Genomic DNA, 6,000 nt, shown 5'->3' on the forward strand with positions numbered 1-6,000 from the left:
AATTTACGGCCTACCCTGTTTGATTTCTATTTAAATTTCAATACAAAAGAGTTGCCTTTAACGACCCTTGACGAATAATTACACACAACGTGCGAATGACTAAAGAAGTCAAGCTCTGAACTCATGTACGACCTACTCTGTTTGATTTCTATTTAAATTCGAAGATATACCAAAAAACACTACATAGAAGTTATCATTGGGCAAATTATAAACACAATGGTTTACCCTGTTTGATTTCTATTTAAACTCCAAGATATACACAAAAACACTACATAGAAGTTATCATTGAGCAAATCATAAACACAAGCAATTACTGTGATTATTTCAGCGCATTCCTGGAATTCATTTGCGGTGAATGGTGGAGACACACTTGTCTTAGGGGCTTCGCTCACTCGATATCAAACCCTAGTTTCCAAATATGTTAGATGAGAATTTGTTGATGAAAATATGCGTAATGAAGATTTACTTGGGCAGTATCTTTATTTCTTAGAGTTGAACGTTTTCTAGAGGCAGTCTAATTTCTGAATTCGTTTACGGCACGACTCTGGCCCTACCGCTCAATCGTTTGGTAGCCTGCTCGTTATCTATTTAAACACCAAAATACAATTGTTAAGAGCCATTCAAAAGTTCTGGCAATTGAAATGGGGAAGAAGCACTTATTCCTAGGTATTACTGTAATTATTTCAGCGCATTACTGCAACTTAGAAGCAGTGAATGGTGGAGATACCCTTCAACTAGGGGCTTCGCTCAGTGGAAATCAAACCCTAATCTCCAAGAATGGCACGTTTGCATTGGGATTTTTCAGTTCCAGAGGAACGAACAATTGGTATGTTGGCATCTGGTATGCCTCACTCTCTCAGAGGACCATTGTTTGGGTGGCCAACAGAGATAATCCTGTCACGAAGATGCCCGGAGTTTTGGAACATTCAAGTGATGGTAATCTCAGATTGTTTGACGGAGACGGTCTGTTGATTTGGTCAACTGAGTTTGGGCAAAGAGCATCACGAGCTGTGATAATGGATTCCGGTAATTTCATTGTGCTGGGTGATGCCCACAACGAGTCAGCGGTTGTTTGGGAGAGTTTTGCGCATCCTACAGATACGTATTTGCCTGGCATGAAGCTGTGGAAAGGAATGGCCCTGACTTCCTGGATGAGTTCCTCTGATCCTGCAACTGGGCTCTTCTCTTGCCGAATGGACACGGCTCCAGGAAAGTCAGAGTTGCTGTTATTGTTTAACAACACGGTTCCATACCAGTCCAGTGGAGAATACATTCGACCAAATTATTTTACCAAGCTTCCATACTTGGAAGGTGAGAAGAAAATGCAGGTGTCATGTGTGAGGCTGTCCCCTTCAAGAATATATATTAGTTATGTTGTATACCCGATGGATCATATGATCACAGGGCGTTTTGTGTTAAATGAGAACGGCGAATTACAAATCTACTTCTTGATGGACGATAATAGCTGGAGTCTGAGGTGGTCGACATACCGAGGTCAATGTAGTGAATTTGAAATCTGTGGGGCGTACGGACTCTGCAATCCTAACAATGTGTGCAGTTGTGTCCAGGGCTTCAAGCCCAAGAAGGGCTCGCAAGGTTGGTGGTCAAATGGGTGTGTTAGGCGAACACCCCTGCATTGCTCTGTCTCAGAGGGCACGACTGACGGTTTCTTTGAAGCGAAGAATCAATACTTGTCAGAAAAAGAAGCCGTCTTATACAAGATCGGGCGGACACAGGAAGGCTGCCGGACTGCTTGTCTCAGAAATTGCTCCTGCATAGCCTACGCTTTTTCTGCTTCTGATCCACCTCTCTGTAGATTGTGGTTTGGTTATTTACGAGGAATGAGCGTTACGTCTGAGGACAAATCTGTCTTTGTTAGAGTGGCTGCTTCTGAGTTGCCGCACTTGACATCAGAGAAAAGCCACAAAGCCCCTGTACTTCCTATTTCACTTTCTGTGGCCGCATCCCTTCTTGCTGTATCGGCTCTCCTGTCGGGCGCCTTTCTTCTCCGGAAACGCCGAAGATTGAGGAAGAAATACGTGGCAGAAGAGGTACCAATGTCGCTCAAAAAGGTCAGTTACAAAGAGCTGCGAATCGCAACGGAGAACTTCAAGCATAAGCTGGGTAGCGGAGCTTTCGGCTCCGTGTTCAAAGGAACTCTGCCAGATGGCACGTCTGTTGCGGTTAAGAGATTAGAGGGTTCCACGCCCGCAGAAAAGCAATTCCGTGCTGAAATAATCACCATTGGCAGAATACAGCATGTGAATCTGGTCCGACTGTGGGGATTCTGCGTGGAAAATTCAGAAAGGTTACTGGTCTACGTCTACATGTCCAACGGCTCCCTAAATTCTTTTCTCTTCTCTCGGGCGGAAGATGTGCAGAAGGTGTTGGACTGGAAGACCCGGTTCAAAATCGCAATGGGCACTGCACGAGGATTAGTTTATCTTCATGAGGAATGCAGGGATCGTATCATTCACTGCGATATTAAGCCTGAGAACATTCTGTTGGACGAGGACTTCAGCCCCAAGATAGCTGATTTTGGATTGGCAAAGTTAATTGGCAGAGATTTCAGCCGCGCACTGACCACCACAAGAGGAACTCGTGGGTACTTGGCTCCCGAGTGGATCTCTGGCCTGCCAATCACTTCCAAAGTGGATGTATACAGTTTTGGTATGACGTTGCTGGAAATTATATCCGGTCGTAGAAATCTAGACCTAAGGGTGGAGGAAAGTAGGTTGTACTTTCCTCCGTGGGCTTCATCTCAGATTCAGAGGGGGAACGTAATGGGCATTGTGGAGGCAAGGATAGCGAGCGAGGCCGACATCGAGGAGGTTAGAAGAGCCGCTGTGGTGGCTGCGCTGTGCATTCAAGACGACGAGAATGAGAGGCCGAGCATGGGGGAAGTCGTGAAGATTTTGGAAGGAACGATGGAGGCTCCTACGCCACAGATACCGAGGTCTCTTCAAGTGTTAGCAGATCAGACAGACGACAACAATGATAGCTGTTATAGGCATCTTTCCTTCTCGAGTGGTTACATAGCTGCAAAACTGTAGTCAGTTTCACCGGGAAGGTTCATGCTAAATATGTATGTGAGAAACATGATTCCATGTTTACTAATTATCTTAGAAGTTTTCGATCACAATTAAGGTCCGTTTGTTTGCTGTAATTGAATTGAAATTGGTAGGAACAAATTTCTAAAAATCAATCTTTAGTCTCGAATTGAAATTGGTGAGAACAAATTTCTAAAAATCAATCTTTAGTCTAGATTTAGAATTGGTTTTGAATTTTTATTTTGATTGAAATGAAGATTTGTTAATTCCATCTCAAGAGGTTGAAGTTGGAATTAAATTAACTTTTTATTTTTATTTCCCCTTCTTAACAAAATCTAATTTCGAATCAACCAATTCAGCATTTGACAAATTCCCAAGGTTTTATTCACTGCGAAGTTCTGATTGACCAGCAGAGTATCAGTAGGATTTGCAAAGGTATCCCAAACAATTACTGAACTGCTATTCTGCAGTACAAAGTTCCCATCATCTTGCATATCTGCAGATGACCCCCTTTTATTCGATGTGTTGGTCTCCCAAACTATTGATGTCCCATTATTCAAAACTAGATTGCCATCTCTTTGTAAGGTGAAGTTAGCTCCTCCAACTTGAATTCTTCCATTTAAGCCTTCAGTCCACAGTAGAGTTGAATCGTCGATGTTAGCAAATCTGATGCCCACAACATAGAATCCCTTGTTTGTACTTGGGTGAAACCCTAAACTCAAGTCATTGGTTGAGGATTGCCAAGATTTCTGTTGGGCTGAAGCAGAGCGCCACTGCTCTCTCTGCAAACATACCCTGAATGAATACAGCATCAATACATAATATTGGGATTCCCATAATGTGATCCTTACCGCTGGCTAACATATTATTGGATGTGCGGTTCCAAGATACCAATCCTTGTTTGATCCTCCTTTTTAATATATGGGGTTCACTGTAAATGCCTGATCTTTGATCGAACTCTCTGGGATTGAATTGACTGAACAGTTTTTAATTGTCAAATAAAACACTGTACAAGAATTGATCCCTCCAATTGCGACATCCAAGCCAAACGTAAATATGAATTTTTCAATTTGAAATATTAAAAACAAATTAGTTGAAAATTTGTCATCTTCTGAAGACTCGATACATTTAATGATTATATTTATACAATAATTCTCCAAGGCAACATTAGAATATGGACAATCTCGATGAGATCTACGAGTCGTGGTTGGTGGCGTGGATGATTTTTAAAACTATTACAACGGGTCAAATTAGACGTCTATAATATTACGCAGTTGGTGGCGTGGATGATTTAAAAAATATTACAATGGGTCAAATTAGACGTCTATATTATTATGTACTTTCTAGAATTGTGACTTGACTTACCTTCTAGATGCTTATTTTCAAGTTTTAATACGATTTATACTAATTAGTTTGAAAGATTTGAAGATATCTTTTTATATATAAAAATATTATAATTTTTTCAAATTATATAAAAAAAAATTTAAATTATTTTATATATCGTGAACAAAATATAGATATTATTTACAAGACAAATTGTGATATTGTAAACATGGTTCAAGTGTATAGTTTTTGAGTCAAATTCATTAACTCATGTTTTATGAGTAGTCATTCATAAGAACTCATTTCTCATGAATGAATATAACACTTAGCACTCATGGCATCTAGTTGATGCTCACAAAGGTGAAATGTCAAGACTTTCCCATTCTAAACAAATATTTTTTTAACATGTCTTTAAATTCTAGATTATTGATCAAAATGTTTCAAATACAAAAAGCATATCTTTCTAGCATATATTATAACTTAAAGCTTTCTATATTGATGCCAACGCACAATTAATGGCAATGAAATTGACAACTAATTTTTAGATATATGTCACTTCTTTTTACCTTGAATCTCACTTGATCAACACAATAGGGTTATTCGTAAGAAAAATTGGTTTATAAGCACTAATATAAGAACAATTGGTCAAGGAGGCTCTTCCCTTGAAAACACTATTCATGCCAAATAAATCAATTACTTATTGTCAAAGATATGTAGTCTTTTTAACCTTGAAGCTCATTTGATCAACATGGCAGGTTTATTCATAATAATTTATAAGAACTAGTAGAAGAACCATTGGACAAGAGGCTCCTCTCTTGATTAGAAGACTATGAATAGGATTCACAAAGAACAACAATGACTTAACCCGCCAAAAAGATTTTTGCACTAATGTTTTAGGCATATATTTGTACGGCCAACAAATTTATGATAGATTTGGAAGAGAAGTTAAAACTCACTTAGAGTCCATTCTCTTAAACTAGGACCTACTAACTTAATAACAATTGAGTGGCATATGGGAAACAATGGGGAGTGGAGGAGTGGATGAGAGGGTGGGTGCTATGGTTTCTTGAGTTGAAGAAGAAGAAGATGGCAATGATAGAGATGGAAATTCTGATTTGTTTGTTTTTATTGTGGTCTAGTTTTTGGGGGCTTCTTTTCCTTTCCTCTATTTTTGCTTTGTCTAGTCCAAGAAGCTAGATACAAGTTTTCTTCCTTGTTTGGACCTTCTCTATGGTGGGTTGTCCATGGGTCATTATTTGGCCCATGTCTTTTGGTGCTTTTGGGTGGAGGTTTTTGATGCACATCTTCTTACTACAAATCATTTCCTTAGGATTTTTCTTTTCTTACAGAGTGGTTTACCTTTTTTTTTTGCTTCTAATAGTTCTTTATTCCATGTATGCTTTGGGCTATTGTTTAATTTCATAGAACTGGTCTCTTCTTCAGTTGGAAGGAGGGTCTCTTTGGGTCTTTGTGCTAGCTTTTCTCTTGCATTAGCCTTCACTTGGAGGAGATTCCTACTACTCGCTCCATCATTGGTAGTGAGATTCCCAATGGCTACAATGATCTCTATTTTCATTTTATTGCTCTACTTTTCTAGATTGGGGGATTTTTTTTCTTGTTGCACTTT

At 39.4% G+C, this 6,000-nt stretch overlaps 1 pseudogene across 1 annotated transcript; it reads left to right on the forward strand.

The window, feature by feature from the left end:
- Window positions 1–264: 264 nt before the first annotated feature.
- LOC149536542 (G-type lectin S-receptor-like serine/threonine-protein kinase At2g19130 pseudogene) lies at window positions 265–3,201 on the forward strand (annotated as a pseudogene). Its single transcript, XR_016357234.1, has one exon. The product of XR_016357234.1 is annotated as a G-type lectin S-receptor-like serine/threonine-protein kinase At2g19130 pseudogene (transcript).
- Window positions 3,202–6,000: the final 2,799 nt, after the last annotated feature.

This window comes from Cupressus sempervirens, chromosome 10, assembly GCF_028749045.1.
Source record: "Cupressus sempervirens isolate cs-2001-9-10 chromosome 10, ASM2874904v1, whole genome shotgun sequence".
In the NCBI taxonomy this organism is placed as follows: Eukaryota; Viridiplantae; Streptophyta; class Pinopsida; order Cupressales; family Cupressaceae; genus Cupressus; species Cupressus sempervirens.